The following is a 7,951-nucleotide window of genomic DNA, read 5'->3' on the forward strand; positions in this document are numbered from 1 at the left end:
AATGGCAGCATTCCGTAATGCCGCCTCCCAGTCCGCGAAGTTTGATCCATCATTCTTCAGTCGAATAGACTGATTCATGAAGATCCGAAGCCAGGACTCACGGTCCAATGTGGCACTTGGCATTGGGTCGTCCATACGGCCAGCCATTTTGTTATTAGCAGTTTAAATGATCGTGTTCTACACTGAAAAAGAAAGAAAACAAAACGAAATAAGCAACTCATCGAGGTGATTTAAGTCTATTTAAAAGAAAATATTTTAACGCGTAGACTCATTGCACTTGTATAATCGATCTACCTCAAGAATTATACAAATGATCCCAAGACTCAATTTCTGTAAATTGATAAGCCAACTGTTTGGCTAGTTCTACCGTTAGAACTCTCGGTCGATAGATTTCCATAAATCCTATCTATAGTCCACCATAATCACAGGATCGTACGAGTGACCATATTTTTGAGATAAAATAGGTCAATCAGTTCCAACTTACCCGACGTAGAAGGGGTCATATTATGCCTACCGACGAAGAAGGGATTCATTGGAGTTTGACCTATAAAGACTATTCTCAATTTTTTGGTTATACGAGGAAGATCCCATCAACTTAGTTTTAATTCATTTTAAGTGAACGAAAATCTAGCATTACGTGAATGAATTAACTTAGGTGATGGCTTATTTAAAAACATGTGATATCTGTATATCATAGAAAACTAACGCGTAACCTCTATATGAGTCAGTTTTCATGCAATTATTAGGTGGTTTGGTTTTAGGCGGAATATGATGCAAGCTATCGTTACGATGAAAACATAAAAAAAATGCAGAACGTAAATAAAAGTCCTAGTGTGGCCTATCCTAGCAAAATGAACATAATACAACTTTGGAATCCACTGTTGGACCCGAGAAGCTTGTCTTGATGTTCCATCTTGATCCATGTAGCGGGAGTGAGCATCCGATTCTCCATCTTTGGTCTTCTCAAAAATTACAATATAAAATTTACAAAATATAAACCTATTTACATTCTAAATTAAAACTGTAATTACAAAAGAAAAAAACCAAAACGGAGATGCGAGATCTCAAAATACAACCAAGACCGTGTTCCATCATTTCGGTAACACGTTCTACTAAGGCCACACTAAGTTACAACCGATTGTAAAATTATATACGTAATAAAAACATTCAAGGCATTCAAAAGTAACGATAAATAAAAATGCATCAACTAAAACAAAATTTATCCGTGACATAATTCTGTAATTATGTTAAATTTATCCAAACCACCTTTTAACGATTAAAATTATGTGACAAAACCGCTTCTATCAACTTAATTTTAATTCATGATAATCCGTTACTTTAAATCGCTTTAAAATAACTAAATGGTACGTGAGTGAACCGTTTCACTATCAAGCGAGTGCACAAAATCCGTATTATGTACATATCATGGCCGAAAAAGAGGAAAAATTTCGAACAAAAAAAAATTTCAGCTCGGCCAAAAGAAAAGAAAAACACGAAAATTTTTTTTTTTTTTTTTTAATTTCCAGCGGTTTTTGCCGAGAGCAAAAAAAAAAATTTCAGCGGCTCAATTTTCAGCGCGGCATCCAAGAACAACAATTGGACAAAAAACCAATTGCAATTTTGATATAATCCGTATTAAATTAAAACTACAATTGACAAAACTTTAACATATTGCTATAATGACGGATTATAAAAACAATATGCAAAAATTAATCGAAAACAAAATCGATCAGCCGTGAACAGAAGCATGTCACGGTTTTCAAGAAGAAAAAAAAACAGAAAACAGCCGTGTAAAAAAATTTCGGCCGCACGATTTTCTATGCAAAAAAAAATTATCGATTCAAATCGTTTAATGAAAATCACAATGAAAAATTTACGTGGCCTCGCTCTGATACCACTTGTAGGGAAATATTCGTAAAATTCCCTTAAATTTTAGGACTATAACGCAATTTTAACATGTGATTAATTGTCATAAACGAAAAACAAGAGAAAACGATAAGAGAATAAAATCGACCTCGGGTCCTTATGCAATTCGGCCTAATGAACAGAAATCAACGTAGATTTCCTCCTGATTGTTGCACCCAAGACCGTCTGAGACTATGCCCCTTGTGCTAGAAATTACTCTCTAATTGCCTTGCAATATTGAGAGAGTTTTGTGAGTTTTTCTGATGTGAGATCTAGGTTTTCAGAGAGAAAATGCTCCAAAAACCTAATTTTTGTGCAAATGAAATGAATTCGGTCAAAAGGAGAGAAAGCTCTCCTTTTGTTCATTCTCGGCCAAACCGTGACATAGGGAGGGAGTGGGCTTTCCACTTTCTCCTTATTTTAACTCGTGGTCCGACTCGTTTTGTTAAAATGTATATGACGGGTTTTAATTATAAATCGTCACTCGTTATCGGATAATAATACATCGACTAGTAACATGAATTAGTCGATATATTAATACTTGTCCGATAATGACAATATTGTATAATTAATTAAATTCAATATACATTAATTAAATATAATCGTTTATATTCAATTTACGAATTAACTGCTTAATTCACCTTAGCCATTATTATTTAATCCGTATTAAATAATTATCTCAACATCGCGTTTGACAAATTATTAGTCAACAACTCCGACTAACCGCTTAGTCATATTAGGCATCAACATGACTGTATTTTCATACCGTCACATCTCTCAAATGTATCCTATAGGTGTGACTTTTAGGGAACAGTTGATCACCGCCATCAGTATGATAATAACGTCAAACTTATCTAGCAAGCCAACCGTTATTGATAAACGTGGACCAACTGATAATAATACAAAAGTATACCCTTTGATCCTTTTAGAGATTTATATGTCATCGCACTAACTGTAGAGGACACCAGCCCCAACACCTAGTGCTTTTAATCAATTGTTTACATCTCATTTTAATTGCCCTGCTTGCTTTCATTACTTTACTTTTATCTTGTTCATTAATTTAGACCAACTTCATCTCAACCCAAATTGTGACACCCTAAGACACAACCATTTACGATTGAGAATCCTACATCAATACCCATCCCTTGGGATCCGACCTTTACTTACCTCTTTACTAAGAGTAGTTTGTGAAGTTATAAATATTGTTTTGGTAGGTAACTTTTGACGACGAGTTTAAACCGGACCAAAAATGGCGCCGTTGCCGGGGACGGTGTTAAATTGATTTGATTTTCATTAATTGTTTTTAGTTGTTTCTTTCTTTACCTTGGGGAAGTCAATCTCCTCAAGGTTTTTCTAATTGTTTCCGAGTTGTTTGATATTTTGCATGACTAGGAGATCACAAGGTAATCCATTACCTATTGACCTTGAAATTAAAAGAACCTTAACCAACAATAGAAGAGTTGCTAGAGGTACTTTGAGAGGTATTGGAGAGATTGTGGACATTGAACCAAATAATATTGAGTTTACCAACCCTTTTACAAGAGAAGGAGAGGACAACCTAATACAAAACCCACCACAAAATCAACCCACAATGCCTAAATTTTCATCACATTCCATACCAACCTAGGAGAACCTACCACATGGTACTCCCACACCACAACACTTAACCGGTAATTTCATTGCCAAATCCGCATTCATACAACTAGTTGAGAGAAGTCAATTTGGAGGGATGCCTAGTGAAGACCCTCACTCACATATGGAGACTTTTTGTGACTATTGTGATGCGATTTCTCAAACCGGGGTTACTCAAGACCAAATCCGATGGGTATTATTTCCTTTTTCTTTGATTGGTGCCGCAAAGCAATGGTTGAAGAGCCTAGGCAAGGCTACCCTTGGTAGTGACTCATGGAAGAATTTAGCACTTGCTTTCTACAATAAATTCTATCCTCCGGAGAAGACTAACATATTGAGAGCCCAAATCACCGGGTTCAAGCAAAGGGATGAGGAATTATTGTATGAAGCATGGGAGAGATTTAAGGACAATTGTCGTTCTTGTCCACACCATGGACTTAGCGGGTGGTTCCTTGTGCAACAATTTTAGAACGTCTATATGAAGATTCCCGCAATATCCTCAACATGGGATCCAATGGGATGTTTACCGAAGTTGATGACAATCAAACATGGGCCAAAATCGAAGAGATGGCGGTTCATAATTCACAATATAGTAGACCTCTAAAGGCTACTAGAGGAGGAAAACATGAGGTAGATTCCATCACTCAATTGGGTGCTCAACTAAGTGCTCATATTGACACCATCAATTTAAAGTTTGAAAATGCCATGACTAAGCTTGATGAAGCTTCCAAATCACCTAGACAACATATTAATGCTATGGTGGCATCATCATCAATTCCAAATGGAGTATGTGAGAGTTGTGGAACTTTAGGACATGACCAAAGTGAATGTAGGGGAACAAGTGAACAAGTGAATGCTTTCCAAGCATACAAGAGTGGTACCCCTTATTCCAACTATTACAATGAGAATACCAAATTCCACCCAAATCTTTTATACAAAAGCCAAAATGTTCAAAAACCTCAACCAACATACACCCCACCTCCAATGAGAAATCAAGCTCAAATACCCTTTTACCACCAAAGCCAAAATGATCAAAATCAACCTTCATACAATCAACCGAATAACCAAGGCTTTGATGTTCAAAAAGCGGTCCTCCAAATGCAAAAGAACCAACAAGAATTTTTCACCCAAATGCAAAAAGATAGCCAAGCCAAAGACATTACCATCAACAACATACTAGCCTACACCAAGATGTTGGAAACTCAAATGACTCAATTAGCATCTTCTAACTCTCAAAGACAAAAGGGGCAATTACCACCTCAAAGTAATCCCCCAAGACATGAAACGGTGAGTGCCATCCATTTGAGAAGTGGTACAAGGTATGAAGGGCCGAAGAGGCCAATTGATGAAGATGTTGTGAATTCTATTGACAAGCAAAGAGTTGTGGAGAACTCTAATGAAGAAGAACCCACCACCAATGAAGTTTCAAAGAAGAAGAATGGAGAGAAGGCTAAGGAGAAAGAGCCTATTGTGATTATACTTCCATTCCCAAGTCGTCAAGCTAAGCCTAAGCTTGATGAATAACTTGGAAAGTTCATGGAGATTGTGAAGAACTTAGAAGTCTCAATTCCATTCACGGAATTGATCAATCATGTTCTGGCCTATGCGAAATACATGAAAGATATTCTTACCAAGAAGAAATCCATCCGGAAGCTAGAGACTATTGCATTCACTAAAGTGAGTAGTGCTATTCTACAAGGAAGTTCACCTCCAAAGCTCATAGATCCAGGAAGCTTCTCTATTCCATGCACCATTGGCGACATTACAATCAACAAAGCATTATGTGACCTTAGAGCAAGTGTGAGTGTCATGCCATACTCGGTGTGCAAAAGGATAGGAATGGGAGAACTCAAGTGCACCAATATTACGCTTCAAATGGCGGATCGATCAACGAAGACACCTTTAGGGGTATGGGAGGATGTGCCCGTAAGAATTGGCAAGTTCTTCATCCCGGTGGACTTTGTTATTGTAGACATGGAGGAGGATTCCAACATTCCTATCATTTTAGGAAGACCTTTCTTGCATACCGCGGGAGCGGTGATTGATGTGAAGCATGGAGAACTCACACTTGAAGTGGGAGATAAGAGGATGACTTTTAATCTTGACAAGACAATGAGAGCTCCCCGACTACATGAGCCATGTTTCAATATTGATCACTATAGCCGAGAAAGTGATAGGAAGAAGTTGGCATCTCAATGCAAAGATCAAGCTATGGTAAAGAATCACCACCCATATGGAAGAAGAAAGAGGATACTCTTCAAGATGCTCTATCCGAAGAGCAAGGAAATTTCAACAACAATGAGAGCTTGAATAACTCACCACCAATCATGACAAGAGAAGAAGAAGGCCTCATTGGCCATGACAACAAGAAAGAGGAGTTGATTTTATCAACTCATGATACCATAGGGAAGCAAGCTAGTGAAGTATATGGTCTATGGGATGACGAATTTAAAGGATTAGTCAACCCCTACATTGGCAATGCTATGACCTTAGACCAAGGCTTTGTTGATCCTTGTCATCACTTTGACATGGGTCACCACCATGAAGAACACAATGTGCAAAGGTCTATTGAAGATCTTTATAACGAAAATGAACAAGCCTTCGACTACTTCTACAAGGTGTTGAGCAACATCAACAACACCTTGGCTATGCCCCCTTGACATCTCATTCAAGAGTGAGAGTTTGGTGGAGTCCTCCCTAAACCACCATTTGTAAATATTCTAACTCTTAACTTGCATTTTACTTCTTGTATTGCATTTTTGTCAATTTTGGATTTGCGATTTCATACTTTGATCAAGATTTTTATCATGAGAGAAAGTGAGGGAGGTACTCTGATATGTTTTGATGTGTAGTGTTTGCTTTAGTGTGGGGATAGCAATTGCCTAGGCTATCCGAGCCTTCATAGTGCACCCACAATGATGAACAAAGGAATGAAGAAAGAATGATATGGGAAATGAAGATCCCCACGGGTGGAACTGAACTCGTGGGTGCTGTGCAGGAATAGATCCGAGCGTCCCAGAGAGAATCTGCTCGTCTTGGGCGAGATCCGAGCGTCCTGGCTCTAAGACGCTTGTCTTGGGAGAGCTGAAGTTGAAAATTTGGGACTGTTTTAAAATCTGGGCAGATCACACAGAAGATGCCCGTCCCAGTCCAGAAGACGCTCATCTCAGAGGAAATCTGCGCGTCTTGGCCTGAGCAAAAACTGAAAATTTACACTGCCTATAAATCCGAGCGTCCCCAAGTGAAGACGCCCGTCTCCTGCAGAAATCCGCCCGTCTCATAGAGAATCCGCGCGTCTCAGCACGGGTGGAAAATATCAGGGCTGACTATTTTAAAATCCGAGCGTCTCCTACCCAAGACGCCCGTCTCCTGCTGCTGAATTCTATAACACGGGATTAAAATCCCCACATCCCCAATTCATTTCTTCCCTTCAAAACACAAACACACACCCAAAAACCCTCAAAACCCTCAATCCCCTCATCAACAAAACACAAATTCATCACCCAAATTCACCAAATTCAATTCTAGGGTTTCAAGGCAAATTCGAAAACCCCATAATCGATTAGGGATTAATTGAAGCTTGAGGAGACTAGAAGCATTCAAGCAAAGCTTTGTTTTGTTGATACAATATTGAAAAGGAGAAGACATGGCAAAGACTAAAGGTGGAAACAAGGCACCCACAACATCAAATATTTCAAAAAGGCAACAAGCTCTTTTAGCCTCAAAGGCTATGGTAGTGCATCAAGCAAGGGTGGAGATTCAAGAAGATGCTACTCCTATGGTGGAAGCTACTCCTATTCCGGTCATTGAACAATTACAAGAATATCCGGAGGTAACTTTCACAAACGATTCTCATAGAAAAGCATTTGTATCCCTTGCTAGAAAGACCATCTTGCCTACCAAATTCATATGCCATGATGCCTTAGATAAGTTGGGTGTTCTTGAGAGGACTAGGCATTTTTTCGAGTCAATGAAATTGAAAACACTCTTTGATATGCAAGAGTTAACTTACCCCTCCCTTACCATGGAGTTTATAAGCTCTTTGAAGGTGACTAAGGTGAAGACTCGGAAAAATATTGAATTCCGCCTTGAAAATAAGGATAGACGAATGCCAATAAGTGAGTTTGGGAAAGTGTTCAGTCTTGAAGAACACTCTCATTATGAGAAGAAACCCTTGAAATATGACCCCGCACCTCTATGGAAAGCAATCACCGGAAGAAAATTTGAGTCCTACCATGAGTGTCATGTTCTTTATGTCCACCATCCGGGCATAAGAGTGTGGCATAAGGTTGTGGGCAATACTCTAATTGCGATAAAGGGTACTAATCACTTCACCGAGCTCGACTTTGTCTACTTAGAATCCACCATGAACATCAACAAAAAGTTCACCAAGGAATACAACATACTTCAACTC

At 38.6% G+C, this 7,951-nt stretch overlaps 1 non-coding gene across 1 annotated transcript; it reads right to left on the reverse strand.

Annotated features, from left to right (window-relative positions):
- Positions 1 to 3,868: 3,868 nt before the first annotated feature.
- Positions 3,869 to 3,975, reverse strand: LOC141603555 (small nucleolar RNA R71). Its single transcript, XR_012525422.1, has one exon. It is a non-coding gene; the product is annotated as a small nucleolar RNA R71 (small nucleolar RNA).
- Between the last annotated feature and the right edge of the window lie 3,976 nt (positions 3,976 to 7,951).

This window comes from Silene latifolia, chromosome 9 (assembly GCF_048544455.1).
Source record: "Silene latifolia isolate original U9 population chromosome 9, ASM4854445v1, whole genome shotgun sequence".
Classification (NCBI taxonomy): Eukaryota; Viridiplantae; Streptophyta; class Magnoliopsida; order Caryophyllales; family Caryophyllaceae; genus Silene; species Silene latifolia.